Raw genomic sequence first — 18467 nt, forward strand, 5'->3', positions numbered from 1 at the left:
CCATAATTTTCATTTATAAATAATTGGGTGTTTGGATCAGTAATTTCATTTTGATCTATCAAATAACTGAAGGACACAGTAATATTTCAGTAGTGAAATGAGGTTTATTGGATTAACAGAAAATGTGCAATATTTATCAAAACAAAATTAGACAGGTGCATACATTTGGGCACCCTTGTCATTTTGTTGATTTGAATACCTGTAACTACCTAACACTGATTAATTGGAACACACAATTAGTTTGGTGAGCCCATTAAGCCTTGAACTTCATAGACAGGTGCATCCAATCATGAGAAAAGGTATTTAAGGTGCAAGTTTTTGTTCTCTTTGACTCTCCTCTGAAGAATGGCAACATGGGGGCCTCAAAACAACTCTCAAATGACCTGAAAACAAAGATTGTTCAACATTATGGTTTAGGGGAAGGCTACAAAAAGCTATCGCAGAGATTTAAGCTGTCAGTGTCCAGTGTGAGGAAATGGAAGACCACAGGCACAGTTCTTGTTAAGGCCAGAAGTGGCAGGCCAAGTAAAATATCGGAGAGGCGAAGGCAAAGGATGGTGAGAATGGTCAAAAACAGCCCACAGACCACCTCCAAAGACCTACAACATCATCTTGCTGCAGATGGTGTCACTGTGCATCTTTCAACAATTCAGCGCACTTTGCACAAGGATAAGCTGTATGGGAGAGTGATGCGGAAAAAGCCTTTTCTGCACACACTCCACAAACAGAGTCACTTGAGGTATGCAAACGCACATTTGGACAAGCCAGCTTCATTTTGGAAGAAGGTGCTGTGGACTGATGAAACAAAGATTGAGTTATTTGGTCATAACAAGGGGTGTTATTCATGGCGGCAAAAGAACACAGCATTCCAAGACAAACACTTGCTACCCACAGTAAATTTTGGTGGATAATCCATCATGTTGTGGGGCTGTGTGGCCAGTGCCTGTACTGGGAATCTTGTTAAAGTTGAGGGTCGCATGAATTCCACTCACAATATCAGCAGATACTTGAGAACAATGTTGAGGAATCAGTCACAAAGTTGAAGTTACGCTGGGGCTGGATATTTCAACAAGACAACGCCCTAAAACACTGCTCAAAATCTACGTTGGCATTTATGCAGAGGAACAAGTACAATGTTCTGGAATGGCTATTGAATATCATTGAAGATCTGTGGGGTGATTTGAAGCGGGTTGTCCATGCTCAGCAACCATCAAACCTAACTGAACTGGAGATGTTTTGTCCAAAATACCTTCATCCAGAATCCAGACACTCATTACAGGCTATAGGAAGCGTCTAGAGGCTATTATTTCTGCTAAAGGAGGCTCTACTAAATATTGATCCAATATTTCTGTTTGGCTGCCCAAATTTAAGCACCTGTCTAATTTTGTTTTGATGCATATTGCACATTTTCTGTTAATCCAATAAACCTCATTTCACTACTGAAATATCACTGTGTCCTTCAGTTATTTGATAGATCAAAATGAAATTTCTGAACCAAACACCCAATTATTTATAAATGAAAATCATGGAAATTGTCAGGGGTGCCTAAAGTTTTGCATACAACTGTATATATATAGTTTACAACATCACTCACCTTTTACATGACATAATATATATATATATATATATATATATATATATATATATATATATACATACATATTTATACATATATATATATATATATATATATATATATATATATCTCATATCTGGTGCACTGTAAACATCATGCACATGAAACAGTGTATATATACTTTGTGTGTAGAAATACTGTGTGTGTGTGTGTATATATATATATATATATATATATATGACTCTTGTAAGGTTGACACTACCCTCTACCGTAAGCCTATAGCTTCCAATGCTATACTACATGCACGTAGTAATAACCCTAAACACACTGGATTTGGTGTGGCTAAGGGCCAGTTTATTCGTGTTAAAAGAAATTGCACGAATGACTGTGACTATGCAAAAGAGAGAGAGGTATTGGTAACTCAATTTCTAGAAAGAGGCTACTCTAAGAAAGTTGTAAATCGGGCATTATTAGAAGTCAACCACATGGACAGGAATAAGATGCTTCTAGAAAAAAGAGTCTGTTCAAAGAGCACTCAGTTGAGAGTACTAAGTCAACATTTATAACAACCTACAGTGCACAGTTTAGGCAAATTTGCAATATCATTAAGACACATCTCCCAATACTCACTGCGGAGGATAGCCTTCAAGACATAGTGTCAGAGGGTTGTAATTTTGTGCCTAGGAGAGGATGTCTTGTCCCCTAGCCTGCTCCGCTCTTCCCCAAGAAACAGAAATACTTGGCTTGATGTTAAGGGACATTTCAAATGCCACTTTGGAAATTGTATTCCCTGTAGTCACTCTCTAACATCCAAGCAGTTTCAATCATTTGTCACTCAAAGGGTATACAACATTGATGTTCATACAAACTGTCTATCAACCTTTGTCATTTACATGGTAGGTTGCTTTCCATGTAAAAAACAATATGTGGGGTGTACCACTAGGGAGGCCCGGAGCAGGATTAGGGAGCATCTAAAGAATATTGAAAATGGAATAGAATGTTCAGATTTAAGTAGACATTTCATCTACACTCACAATAAAAATGTCACTTCTTTTAAGTGGCAGGTGATTGACCAAATTTGTCCATCAGCCCGTGGGGGTGTTAGAACCAGTAAACTATTTTACAAGGAGTCTTTCTGGATCTTCAATCTGAAGACCAGAAGACCTGATGGTCTTAATATTGATGGAGATGTAATAAAATTTTGGTCACGCCAATAATTACATTTTGGACATTTACTTAAGCGCCCAGGTTACATCACAAATTGTAGTCTTCTCTCTGTTTTGGTTTTATTTGACATAGTTACCAGTGTTGTCCCATATTTAGTGCATTGCAAAAGATTGGTTATACATGAGTATTGCTATTTAATGTTATATCATTCTAAGTTCATATAATGGAAACCAATTGGAATTATAATCAAGATGTAGTATATCCACATTGGTCCTATACTTTAAGATTTTAAACATTATTTACTCTCTAACCTAATACTTAGGTTTACATTCCCTGTGTCACACTCACTAATACATATAAGTCATCCCATTATACTGAGTGGCTTCTGTTCATAGGTACTTTTTTCCTTTTCTTTCTTTTTTCTTTTGTATATGTCTCAGAGGGATACATTTACTGAGTTAAAATTTGACATGAATTTAATATATAATATATGTTCTTACCCCACAAACTTGGCACCATAGAGGGCCTCTATGTAGATATATCAATTAGTTAATCATGTCCCTTGTTATAACTTTAATATGGTTGATCATTTTGTCTGTATAATAATCTTTTTGTTCATTTTGCGTGCCTCACTATCCTTATATGTTTATTCATGGCTTCTTAAATATTTTGTAATATTCCTTTAAGGCCACAGCATTTGTTCAATCACACCTGGGGCACAGGTGTACTTAAGTTAGATCATTTTATACATTCAGTATGTCCATGATTAAGGCAGAATACTGCCGAAACGTGTAGGACCGTATCTATGCTGTGTTCTACATGATCTTTAGTATGAGTCCTTCTCACACTTGTTCTTTTATATTTCTCCTAATAAAGTAGCTTTAATTTTCACACCTTGAGAGTCGCTGGATATTTTCTTGTTTATACGTATATATATATATATATATATATATATATATATATATATATATATAGAGAGAGAGAGAGAGCAGCGAATGAAGAGTGCACTCACCAGGACTTTTCACCAGTTTATTTCCTAAGTAGTGAATGTTTTCGGGGGATTAGCCCCTTCCTCAGACATACAAAAATACAAAAATACAGGTACCTGTATATATATATATATATATATATATATATATATATATATATATATATACGTGTGTGTATATGTAAGTCACATTAAGCCACTCCAGAATTTCTTTATAAACCTCAATTTTTACATTCTACACCATTCTCTACCTCTACACATATGCAACACACATGATGCTAGCTTGTTTTTGTTTTATCTCTTTGTAGTAATTATGCACATAACCATATGCTATAGATACAATGTATGAATCACAAGTTTCAGAAAAAAAACCTTATGGTGGCACGTGGCAGAAACTAGGAGGTTAGTTGGTCAGTGGTATGATTGGCTTCTCCAAGTGGGGAGGGTGTCTGGGGTGTGGTTTCAGGATGGACCAGGTGTTTGTTGGTGGGTTTAAGACTCCTATAAGTTAGGGGAAATGACAGAATCACGGTGGGGCAGAGGTCCTAAACTATAGAAGTATAAAACATCTCAATATCTATAATTGATTCAGTTTCTTGCTCTTCTTAAATCTGTTTCACCAAAGCACATGAATTATTAATCATATATCAAAAATAAGGGGATATCTAAATTAAACTTAAAGGGACAGTCTACACCAGAAGTGTTATTATTTAAAAAGATAGATAATACCTTTATTACCCATTCCCCAGTTTTGCATAACCAACACAGTTATATTAATATATGTTTTACCTCTGTGATTACCTTGTATCTTTGCCTCTGCAGACTGCCCCTTATCTAAGTGCTTTTGACAGACATGCAGTGTAGCCAATCAGTGCAGACTCCTAAATAACTCCACGGGAGTGAGCACAATGTTACTTATATGACACACATGAACTAGTACTGTCTAACTGTGAAAAACGTTCAAAATGCTCTGAGCTAAGAGGCGGTTTTCAACTGTTTAGAAATCATTTTGAGCCTACCTAGGTTTAGCTTTTCAAAAATACCACCAAGGGAACAAAGCAAATTTAATCATAAAAGTCAATTGGAAAGTAGTTTAAAACTGCATGCCCTATCTGAATCATGAAAGTTTAATTTTGACTAGACTGTCCCTTTAAGACAGACATAACAGCAATCAACGTGTTTTAGCTGTTCCACAATCTTCTCAAGATGCTGCATTGATATTAAATTACCAGATCAGAGTTTATAGTAAAAACTAAAACTTGTACATTATGGTACTACAGACTGGGTCGTATTACTAAAAGGTGCCGTCTTTACACGCTTGACAAGGAATAACCTGTGTCATTTCTTACTCAGATCAACATCAATAAAATTATTGCACCTCTAAAACTCACTTTGAGCTAAAATATTTCCAAAATTCTGGGCCATTTTAAAAACAATTAGTGGTTTATTACTTAAAATTATTCTCCAGTATCAACTCAATCTTTAAAATATGTCAATGCTTATTTATGATGTTTCTAATAACTTTGTGTTGTGAATAATTGGCAGTTATAAAAGGTCAAATGTATCATCTTTTATTTATTTTCTTTTGATTTAGGTTTTAAACGGTCAGTCCTATTCCCTTTTTTTACTTCTAGGGAAGGATCTCAGATCTTATCCTAATCATATTAGTGAGTTTTAGAGGTGCTGTGATGCTACCTGTCACATACAGTAATAAGACCCAGTCTGTAGTATCTACATGTACAGGCAATGCATTTACCTTAGCTAATGCCCCTGTTACAAATAATATATGGGGCAAACAAGCAGATGCACAGACAAGGGGGCAGTTTACCTGATCTAATGCCACTGTTACAAATAATATATAGGTCAAACAAGCAGATGCACAGACAAGGGGGTAGTTTACTGTTTGTAACAGGGGCATTAGATCAGATATATAGGTCAAACCAGCAAATGCACAGACAAGGGGTAGTTTAATTGATCTAATGCCCCTGTTACAAACAATATATGGGTCAAACAAGCAGACTCCTCAGGGCCTGAATCAGCAAACATTTGAGGAATATAAAACATGGTTTTGAGGGTCAACCTCTTTCTAAACATTTTAAAAAGTTCCATAAAATAGCTTTTGAGTGTGGAATTTTCAGCTTACCCATATTACAGGTTGTGCAGTCCAGTTATTACGCTAGCATTAGAGCTTATACTGCCATGATCCATTCCGCTATCAAAGACCAGTAGTTATGGATTTTGCAAAACAAAAATGTTTCACAAAACTTATAACAAAAATTTTGCAAAGTACACTAACATCCAGAATCTACCTATTAACCTCTAAACAGCCATCCACCCACTTCGCAAATACTATAATAAACCTATTAACCCCTAATCCACCACCCACCCACATCGCCAACACTAAATTAAAGTATTAACCCCTAATTCTGTTGCTCCCCACATTGCTAACACTAAATAAACCTATTAACCCCTAAACCACCGACCCCCCACATCGCTAACACCTTAATAAAACTATTAACCCCTAATCCACCGTCCGCATTGAAAATACTAACCTAAACCTATTAACCCCTAAACCGCCAAACACCCACATCGCAAATACTTAACTAAACCTATTAACCCCTAAACTGCCAAACACCCACATTGTGACTACCTAAGTGAAACTATTAACCCCTAAACCTAACACCCCCTAACTTTAAATTAAAGTTAAAATATTATTATTATTATACTTTATTTTATTTATAAGTGCCATCATATTCTGCAGCACTGTCCATGGATACAGTTCATTTAAACAATATAACTACATTCAAATAAATAAAAACTGACTTGTGAAATAAAAAAAACCTAAGCTTAAACTGTAAATAAACCTAACATTACTATTTAAAAAAACATAAAATATACAAAAAATAAAAAAACCTAAATTACAAAATACAAAAAATCCTAACACTACGAAAAAAACCTAACATTACAAAAAAAGACTAAAATTACGAAAAATAAAAAAATTTCTAAGATTACAAAAAATAATAAACTAAATTATCCAAAATAAAAAAAATTAAACCTAAGCTTATACTCCTATAAAAACAAAAAAACCACCCCAAAATAAAAACACCCCCTAATCTAACACTAAACTACCAATAGCCCTTAAAATGGCCTTTTGTAGGGCATTGCACTAAAGAAATCAGCTTTTTTTTTAAAAAAAGTCCCCGCTAACAAAACAACCCCCCACCCACACCCCCAAAATAAAAAAAGACCTAACTAAAATAAACCTAAGCTACTCATTGCCCCTAAAGGGGCATTTGTATGGGCATTGCCCTTAAAAGGGCTATCAGCTCTTTTGCTGCCCATTAAAAAATAAGAAAGCCCTAATCTAAAAAAAAAAAAACTAATAAAAACTAACACTAACCCTGACAAAGGTACTCAAGTCACCATTCCTGAAGTCCAGCGGTAAAGGTCTTCTTCCAGACGGCTCCATCTTCAATCTTCGCCCCGGTGTCACAGAGCCATCTTCCATCTTCATCCAGGTGTCGCGGAGCTGAGGCGACACAGAGTAGGAGCCTCCTCTTCATGCGATCGTCTGCCACACACTGAAGATTGAATGTAAGGTACCCGTTTTACATTGGGGTGCCTTGCATTCCAATTGGCTAAAAATTTAAAATCAGCCAATAGGATGAAAGCTACTGAAATCCTATTGGCTGTTCAGATCAGCCAATAGGATTACAGTAGCTTTAATCCTATTGGATATCTTAGGTTTATTTTAGTTAGGTCTTTTTTATTTTTGGGGGTTTGGGTGGGTGGGGGGGTTGTATTGTTAGGGGGGACTTCGTAATTCTTTTTAAAAAAAGAGCTGATTTCTTCAGGGCAATGCCCTTCAAAAGGCCTTTTTAAGGGCTATTGGTAATTTATTGTTAGAATAGGGTTTTTTGGGGGTGGCTTTTTCTATTCTATAGGGTTATTAGATTAGGTTTAATTTTTTTATTTATTTTATTGTCTCCATAGAAATCAATAGTGAATGCGTTCTAGCAATCTCCATTCTGCAATCGCAGGTGTTAGTTTTTTTCTAACACTTTTTCTCCATTGATATCTATTGGGGAATGTAATAGTCTGTATTTGTAGCAATTTGAACAAGCATTTAATTTTGTTTTATAAATAAGAACCAACAATTTCCTCAAAAGTAGGTTTGTAACATAAAAGAAGCTTGATGAATTCGTTGTCAGTGCTTCATATAATGTATTACTATTTGCCCAATAAGTGACAGTTTATTAACTTCATAAACTGTATTACTTTCAGGGCATTTGATAATGCAAACAGTTCAAATTAAGCAGTAACGTAAAATATAGTATTCCTTAATTAGGCAGGTAAAGTTCATCAAAATAAGTAAGGATAACGATTAATAATAAAATAATTAGGTCTGACCTGAGAACACAGGAATTGTTACTTGTCCGTTTGTTATGAACAGCAGCGTGGTACTCAGAGGGAGAGCGGTTGCGGCTGCAGCTGATGACGTCACCGCTACTTGCTGTGCTGTGTATGAAGCTGCTTGAATCCTGTTACCTTGTAAATGCTTCAGGGTTTGATGTCGAGTTAGTTTGATTTCCTTATAGTATGAAATATCTTCCAGTGTTGAATTGAGTAGAAGAGCTGCTAGATGTAGGAATGAAAAATAAGAGATGTTATCAGTAACTCTTCAAATAAGAATTTATGAGGCTGTTGGAGAGTGAGGAAAACTCTCAGTGTAACGCTTGTGCTGTGAATCCTTTCTCAATTAACCAGCAATGAATGCTGGGGGGAAGTGCTTGATATAGGAGGCTCTTAAAGGGACAGATCATTAGCAAGCAGTAACCCTGACAGGGAAAATGTGCACGAGCACGTCAAGTCAGAACCGTTTTGTGCGGTATGGAGCTTATCACACCATGTCGCACAAGTTTTTTTGTAACTTGTAATGGCAGCTCTAAGGAAAGCGTCCCTTCCTCTGACAAACAACAAGTGAAAAAGTGCTGACTTTTAAAGGCCTGTATCCCCTCCCCTTCCCTTCAGGACTACCAATCACTGATAGCCTGCTGTGCATATAGCAGTGTCTGTATCGTAATTAAGGTTAAACAACAAAGTGATTGGTAGCCCTAAAGGGAAGGGGAGGGGATACAGCACTTTTGATACAGCACTTTATCACTTGTTGTTTGTCAGAAGAAGGGACGCTGTTTGTCCCACAACATCACGATTGAATAAACATTTTTGTCACAGATGTCAGAAGACCAGTGAGTGCTTATTTCTATTGCTGTATATATATATATATCCTCCATGTGTATCTGCACTCACAATGTCATATAGTCAGCAACCAGGGTGCCAGATCAGTAATATTCACAGCGATCTTCAACAAAGGACTGCACTCACTGGGTTTCCAAAAAAATACTTATTTATTAGGTAACGTTTCGGGATTCGCAGACCCCTTCCTCAGACCAGAATAGACATGCAACTAAACACAGTGATATATAAATACATTAAGCCCCACCCACCACCAAATCAAAACAGTGAATTGCGCCAAAAGTGGGGTTGTCATGGTGATAACCCCTGTACACCTCAGTGTAACCAAACTACTAATCCCAAAAGGTCAAATGAACCTCAGTAATATACAGATGCTAACATAATCATATGAGTCATTAGATATGTCAATTAATAAATACTTATAGGCATCTATGAGTCCCTGCTCAATCCTAATTTAAAACATTAGATTAGAGGCAAAGGTATACTTAATGGTATCATAATTAGTTATAAGCATTTAATCACATAGGGTAGTTCTATACATATCCGTTTATGGCAGGATTATATATATAGCAATCTATCACATGCAGTCACAGTAGTAATGCAGATGTGTCTGATCATATCCAATATACACTATTCACTCAGCATAATGAATTTGTATTGTTGATCCGTTCTAAATCTTATGACAGTGTGAGCCCTCCAAAACATGTTTAGCGGTGTTAGATGTGCCGAGTACAAATGTCAACTCATGTTTACAAACTATGTTTACAAAAGCATTATGCCGGTATCTGCCATCATACCTTATGAAGCGTAACACAAAAAGTCACTTACTTTCTAACAGCACAAGCCCCAAGTGTTGTATAGGTAGGATCGTGCCTGATCCTAATATGAGACGCGCCAACAGTGAACAGCTCCTGTGCCTGTAGTGTCCGTTAGCCTAGCGCATGGCTAATTTGCATAAGCCGATGACGTATGCGTGTGTGTTCACGCGTTGTCACGGTAACCCTGATGCCATCTAAACATAACTGGTATGCGATCCCCACAGTATTGTGCTTATGTTAGCTAAGGTAAAATGTTCAAAGCTGTGTCACATTTCAGCAGCCCCCTTTCACATCGGCATAACTTAGTATGTAAAAAGGTAAAACAAGGTGTGTATACTGAAGAGTGTAATTTGTCCAATTAGGAGCCATGACCTATACACAGTCCTATAAATATTGTTAAAGATGGAGAGGGATGCATTTGTATAATAAATGCTATAGTATATTCCTACCATACTATTAACATGTGTGTGGTGGCAGTTTAAGCACAACAAGGTGATCATATATATATATATATATATATATATATATATATATAGATATAGGGAGTATACAAACATATAAACATATGTTAATTGACAATAAAGCTTGAGACCTTGTGCCTGGACCCTCAGTTGTCCATACAGCGGAACCTCAAACTATATCATTGGTTCACTGTTATAAGTGGCAATCAAAGTTTAGCCCTGATATCCTTAGCTTATCAACAAAGGTGTGTTATTAATGTAAAGTTAGCAGTCTAGACATTCATTAGTCTATCCACTCAGGTATTCCATGTGTTTAGTTATTGTCCATCTATACAGGTTCCACAAAATGACCTTCAACCAGTCCCAGAGTATCCAAGGTACCCTTCCATTACCCATATGCCATGTACTAATGTGGCCTGCTTTTCTCTGTGTGCTGCCACCCAATCGGTCCATAAAATACTCATAAGTAGGTCCCACCAAGTGTGTATCACACTAGGGCATATGAAACTCACTGGTTAGTTGACCACCTAGAGTATGACAAAGCAGGGTCAAATTGGTGTGTAATATCCGTACAAAAGTCCAGCCATTATTTGTGCCCCACAAATGCGGGTGTAGGTGTGTCATCACACAAGTAGGCTAGGAGGTAGTAGGATAATATTAGTATCAAAGGAAGCAGCGCCAGTCATTAGACATATTCAGGCCATTAGGATATAGGGTACCAAGTCTATGAATCCATCTGGACTCCATCCGGAGTAGGGTTGTATCCCTATCTCCACCTCGTTTGAGAGCTGGAACGTGGTCAATTAAGATAAACCTTAGATCAGTAACATTATGTTGGGCCAAGAGAAAATGTCTTGCCACAGGTTGGTCCGATGTTCCTTTATCTAAAGCACTCCTTATTGCAGATCTGTGATTAGCCATCCTCAGTCGTGCGTTGTCCGTCGTCTTTCCAACATAAAATTGGCCACAACAGCAGCTTAACAAGTATATCACATGGGTAGTTGTACAGGTGATGAAGTGTCTTATTGTGTACTTCTGAGTCGTGTGTGGGTGTCTGAAAACTTTACATGGGATCATTCCACTGCATGTAGTGCATCCCAGGCATCTATAACAGCCTTTCTTCTTTGTTTTAAGCCATTGTTCTTTCATATAGCATTGTTGTGGGTCTGTGGACATGAGTAGGTCCCTAAGGCTCCTTCCACGTCTGTACCCCATTATGGGAGGATCCATATGTTCAAAAGGTAATCCCGGATCTGTCGCTAGGATCTCCCATCTCTCACAACGAGATCCGCAAACACAAGAGGCCGAGGCCGCACCCGAGGAGGGGGAACTATTGTGGACAGAAGACCCCCCTACCCCCAAGATGAAAAACCCTGACATTGTCATTGTCATCAACCTAAGTAACAGAACTTTAGATGAGGGTGAAGTTAGCCTGTTAAATAGAGGTCTGACTTTTATCCCCACATTTACCAATGATGACTTTGAAAACTTTTTAGACATACACAGGTTCCAAAGAAACTTGAAATTAAAGGAACACTTTAAAGACACCCATATGGAAAAAGAAATAAAGCGATTTAAACCAAAGAGCAAATTTGAACCTAAAGCATGCGGATCAAGCATTAAAACCTATACCAGAATGATTGGAAACGACACTAAGGAACTGGAGTATATTAAACACAGACCCAACCTCAGTAGAGCAGAGAGAATGGCACTTAAATCACTATCCAATGACACTGAGATCGTCATTCGCCCAGCGGACAAGGGAGGAGCAATTATAGTAATGACCAGTATCGCAAGGAAGTACTCCGCCAATTAGATGATCATAAGACTTACAAAAAACTTACCCGAGATCCAACTAATGAATTTAAGAGGGATATTGAGAGTGTATTATCTGAAGCACGACAGCTGAACTGGATCAGCTTGGATGAATATAATTTCCTCAACACTATGTTCCCTATTCATCCAATTTTATATACTTTACCCAAGATACACAAGGACCAAAAAAAACCTCCAGGGATGCCAATCGTGTCAGCTAGAGGGTCCCTGCTACAACCCCTAGCTATATTCATTGATGCCCTCCTACAGCCCCTAGTAAGATCAATGGACTCCTATATTAGGGACTCTGGTGACCTCATTACCATACTAAACACCGTGGCAACAATGACCTTTTGGTCACCATGGATGTGAGAAGTCTGTATACTGTCATCCCCCACACTGATGGACTAAAGGCGGTTGCACTGGCTCTGACACGATTCCCTTACGTGGGACCTCCAATCTCTCTGATTCTTGATCTACTGGAAAAATGTTTGACCCTTAATTACTTTTGCTTTGAAAGTACATTTTACCAACAACTCATGGGGACAGCAATGGGGTCAAATATGGCCCCATCATATGCTAATCTTTACATGGAGCACTATGAGCGTCATAGATGTGTACAACATAGATACAGTAAGACACTACAAAAGGTATATAGACGATGTCTTTCTAATATGGCAGGGCACAGAGGACTCATTGATTGATTGGGTAACAGGACTGAACGCACTTGAGTCCCCTATTAAATTTGAGCTAAAGTATGATCTGAACTGCATTGACTTCCTAGACCTCAGAATCTACAAAAAACAGGACAAACTATTTACTACTCTTTATACCAAGCCCACAGACAGGAATTCAATACTTGAAGCAACCAGCAACCATCCTCCACACACCAGAAAGGCAATCATAAAGTCACAGATGATCCGGGTATTAAGAAACAACACTGAAACCAGTAACCGTGAAACACAACTACAAATGATGACTGAAAAGTTCCTACAAAGAGGATACAAAATGGAACTTATTCGAAGTGTTATAGATGAAGTGACCACCCAGGAGGGAAACCAGGCCAACCGTCTGGAACAGACTAGAAAAAAGAGGATGATTTTTACCACCACCTACAATAAAGGGAAGGAGAAGATGGCACAGGACATCAGAAAGAGATGGGAGATCCTAGCGACAGATCCGGGATTACCTTTTGAACATATGGTTCCTCCCATAATGGGGTACAGATGTGGAAGGAGCCTTAGGGACCTACTCATGTCCACAGACCCACAACAATGCTATATGAAAGAACAATGGCTTAAAAAAGAAGAAAGGCTGTTATAGATGCCTGGGATGCACTACATGCAGTGGAATGACGGACAACGCATGACTGAGGATGGCTAATCACAGATCTGCAATAAGGAGCGCTTTGGATAAAGGAACATCAGACCAACCTGTGGCAAGACATTTTCTCTTGGCCCAACATAAAGTTACTGACTTAAGGTTTATCTTAATTGACCACGTTCCAGCTCTCAAACGAGGTGGAGATAGGGATACAACCCTTCTCCGGATGGAGTCCAGATGGATTCATAGACTTGGTACCCTATACCCTAATGGCCTGAATATGTCTAATGACTGGCGCTGCTTCCTTTGATACTAATATTATCCTACTACCTCCTAGCCTACTTGTGTGATGACACACCTACACCCGCATTTGTGGGGCACAAATAAAGGCTGGACTTTTGTACGGATATTACACACCAATTTGACCCTGCTTTGTCATACTCTAGGTGGTCAACTAACCAGTGAGTTTCATATGCCCTAGTGTGATACACACTTGGTGGGACCTACTTATGAGTATTTTATGGACCGATTGGGTGGCAGCACACAGAGAAAAGCAGGCCACATTAGTACATGGCATATGGGTAATGGAAGGGTACCTTGGATACTCTAGGACTGGTTGAAGGTCATTTTGTGGAACCTGTATAGATGGACAATAACCAAACACATGGAATACCTGAGTGGATAGACTAATGAATGTCTAGACTGCTAACTTTACATTAATAACACACCTTTGTTGATAAGCTAAGGATATCAGGGCTAAACTTTGATTGCCACTTATAACAGTGAACCAATGATATAGTTTGAGGTTCCGCTGTATGGACAACTGAGGGTCCAGGCACAAGGTCTCAAGCTTTATTGTCAATTAACATATGTTTATATGTTTGTATACTCCCTATATATATATATATATATATATATATATATATATATATATATATATATATATATAATATGGATCACCTTGTTGTGCTTAAACTGCCACCACACACATGTTAATAGTATGGTAGGAATATACTATAGCATTTATTATACAAATGCATCCCTCTCCATCTTTAACAATATTTATAGGACTGTGTATAGGTCATGGCTCCTAATTGGACAAATTACACTCTTCAGTATACACACCTTGTTTTACCTTTTTACATACTAAGTTATGCCGATGTGAAAGGGGGCTGCTGAAATGTGACACAGCTTTGAACATTTTACCTTAGCTAACATAAGCACAATACTGTGGGGATCGCATACCAGTTATGTTTAGATGGCATCAGGGTTACCGTGACAACGCGTGAACACACACGCATACGTCATCGGCTTATGCAAATTAGCCATGCGCTAGGCTAACGGACACTACAGGCACAGGAGCTGTTCACTGTTGGCGCGTCTCATATTAGGATCAGGCACAATCCTACCTATACAACACTTGGGGCTTGTGCTGTTAGAAAGTAAGTGACTTTTTGTGTTACGCTTCATAAGGTATGATGGCAGATACCGGCATAATGCTTTTGTAAACCTAGGCCTCGCTTCCATTGAGTCGTAATTCAGTTTGCGTGCACTCGCAAACCGTTAAATATGCTGTCGAAAGCAATAGCGTTTAACGAATGTTTCCAATGGCGCGTTATACCTCAATATCGGCTGCCGGACTTCGGCTGCCGAAAAGATTTTCGCGTCCCATAGAAAGTAATAGAAGCCGTTAATCGATAAATTATACCAGGTTTCCATTGAAAGCGCTAACCGTTAATACACTGTCGGAGGCTGTCGATACATTGAGACATATTACCCCCAGCTCAACTAGGTGTAAAGGAGGAAAAAGAGCTTTTTTGAGGCCTGTTTCTCATTGAAATTGCAAATCCCAAAGAAATTATGAGTGTTTCAATGTACAAATAACATTATATATGCTACATTTATTGGTCCTATGTATAGGAATATTTGCACCCATGTTGTCATAGAAATATCAATATGTATGTACATATAAAAATATATGCAAGCACCACAATTATGGAGCGACCTCCCGCACACTTTCAAACCTTCCCCATGCCTAATATTCTTTAAGAGATCCCTCTCTACATATCTCAAAACAGAATGCACCTGTCATTGTTGATTATATATTTCCTACCTGTTCTATGTTAAATTTTTGGGCATATGTATTATTATTATTTTTTTATTTTATTGTACCCATTGTATCAATGCAATGTTTTGTGTACCCAGGACATACTTGAAAACTATAGAAATCTCAATGTATCTTTCCTGGTAAAATATTATAAAAATAAATAAAATATCTACCTATTCAAAATGAAACCTTTGCCCAGGGATGCTATATATAATCTCAATACATATAGAAAAATAATTCAAAGGAAATAAGTTGTTTATAATGAAGATGAGTTTTATTATTACAGATTTACCCTCATTCAAATGTAATTTTCAATGTGAAAATCATATTTATTCAATACAAAACGATAACACATTAAAGTTATAATGTGTCATAGTACTAATATTTATAAAATATATGTAATGTCATGTCTGCTAAAGCAGATAATACATTTGCAATATTTAGACTATTAACCAAAATACATACGTGCTTAATATTACATACTTCAAGAGATATGAAGTATTGTCTTTAACATGGAATTATTGAAACAATTTAAAAGTAAATTGTGCATTGGTCCCAGGGAGAGTATGTGTCTGTTCATATGATGTCAATTAAAATGTATTAATCACCTCTATATCATGGCAATCACATATATGTTGTGTATACATCATTGCTTAAATATCATAAAGATACATTTATCTAATTATTCTAAATATTGAATAATAATCTTGACAAAAAGGAGTGCATTAGTCATGATAGGTATTAGTCATGATAGGTATATATTTCAGATATTACATTCCACATAGGACTAGAATGAATGCAAGGTGTTTGGCCATATCAACAGGAAGGAATATTTACTTTTCAACTCTTCTATAACTGTATAAGCCTTATTAGCTTCATCTGAAGGAGCAAACAACATATGCTTGTGGAATATAAATCATAACATTTACACATGTCACGTTGACCAATGTTAGATAGCAGATACTGTATAAATTTCAGACACGTATCCCCAAGTATTCTTAAACGGCATAATATCCTCAATAAAAGGACACATACATTTATCAACAATGTACACCTGCATATTAATTGACATCATGTGAAATAAAAATGAATAAAGCTGTTAATGTTTTGAAAATAAACAGCTATTAAAACAATTTTGAAATATATTTTCTAATTTGGATTAGAAAAATATATGCATATTTATGAGATGGAAATCACACTTAAGAAAGTGCTTCATACAAAAAAATTAGATATTATATATCTGGAAATAATTTAAAAAGAAAAATACTTATTAATGCTTGCGGCGGGATTTGGCCTTTGGAGGAGAGGTACTTGGGATGGAAGTGTGGCGTCTTGGGCGACGCACACCAGCTGACTGGGAGGCTAAAACATGCGATTCAGGGTCCTGCAGGGAGATAACAGAGGATGCGAGTGAGGAGGGAGTTTGCGGCCTATCTGCAAGCCTCTCCACTGCCTCTGCCAGGCGGACGAGTGCGGCATTATGTATGTCCATCTGGCTCTGTAGCCTCCTGAAATCATGCTGCTGCTGGAGCCTAGTAAGTCTAAGCTCCCTGTGAATGAGCCTCAGTAGAGCATCCTGCTGGGACTGTGCGGGGATATTGGATTCCATGGGGGGCACTTGTGGCTGTATAGGTGTCTCCGGCACATATTCCTGGCTCTGTGTGAGGTTGTCGTCACTCAGTCTTGGGGACTGTGTGGGTGGCTCAATATCCAATTGAGGACAGACATTGGTGGGGGGTGGTGGTGATTGTTGTTGTGGTGGTAGTGGTGGCGGCATTTGTTGTGCCATGGGAGGGTGCTGAATCTGTTGTTGAGGTGGCATATAGTACATATGCTGCGGTGGAGGATGCATCTGCTGATACTGTGGTGATGAAGGAGGCATCTGCTGATGCTGTGGTGATGAAGGAGGCATCTGCTGATGCTGTGGTGATGAAGGATGCATCTGCTGATGCTGTGGTGGTGGAGGATGCATCTGATAATGCTGTGGTGGAGGATGCATCTGATAATGCTGTGGTGGAGGATGCATCTGATAATGCTGTGGTGGTGGAGGATGCATCTGATAATGCTGTGGTGGTGGAGGATGCATCTGATAATGCTGTGGTGGTGGAGGCTGCATCTGATGATATGTCCTCCCAGATGAATATGGGGATGGGCCAGGAACATTTTCAACCTCATAGGCCAGTGGCTGTTGCTCATCTCCTTCAAGTATGCTGAGGTAGGAGTATCCAGCTTCAATAACATCCCCCTCCTCCTCCTCACTGAATTCCGGAACATCACTGGCCTCCGGTCTTGTTGAGGACTCATACTCATGTTCCAATTCTGAAAAATAAATTGTAATTATAAATTAATCTGATGAAACATCTAACATTTGAAAATCAAATTTATAGATATAGATATAGTTTTATATATATATATATATATATATATATATATATATATATATATATATATATATATATATATATTATTTCTGTATGAACTTAAACATATTTAACCAGAGGTGTATATTTAAAGATTGTGCCTCCAAGCGACTCTTTGTATTACACATAGTCCATATATATGATATAGATAGAAAGAATTTAAATCTATACCCTTGCTTGTTTGAGCAGATAGCCACTCCAGAAATCAGGATGAATATATCCACTACAACTATGTTAAGATGCCATTAAAGGGGCAATGAAGTACAAATTAAACTTTCATGATTCAGACAGAGCATGCAAATTTAGTCAACTTTTTATATTTTACTCCTATTATCATATTTTCTTCCTTCTCTTGGTATCTTTATTTGAGAAGCAAGAATGTAAAGCTTAAGAGCCAGACAATTTTTGTTTCAGAACCTGGGTTGCTGTTGCTTATTGGGTGGCTAAATGTAGCCACCAATCACGAGCGCTAGCCAGGGTCCTGAACCAAAAATGCAAAGTCTCCATAGCTTACATTCCTACTTTTTCAAATAAAG

This window comes from Bombina bombina, chromosome 7 (genome assembly GCF_027579735.1).
Source record: "Bombina bombina isolate aBomBom1 chromosome 7, aBomBom1.pri, whole genome shotgun sequence".
In the NCBI taxonomy this organism is placed as follows: Eukaryota; Metazoa; Chordata; class Amphibia; order Anura; family Bombinatoridae; genus Bombina; species Bombina bombina.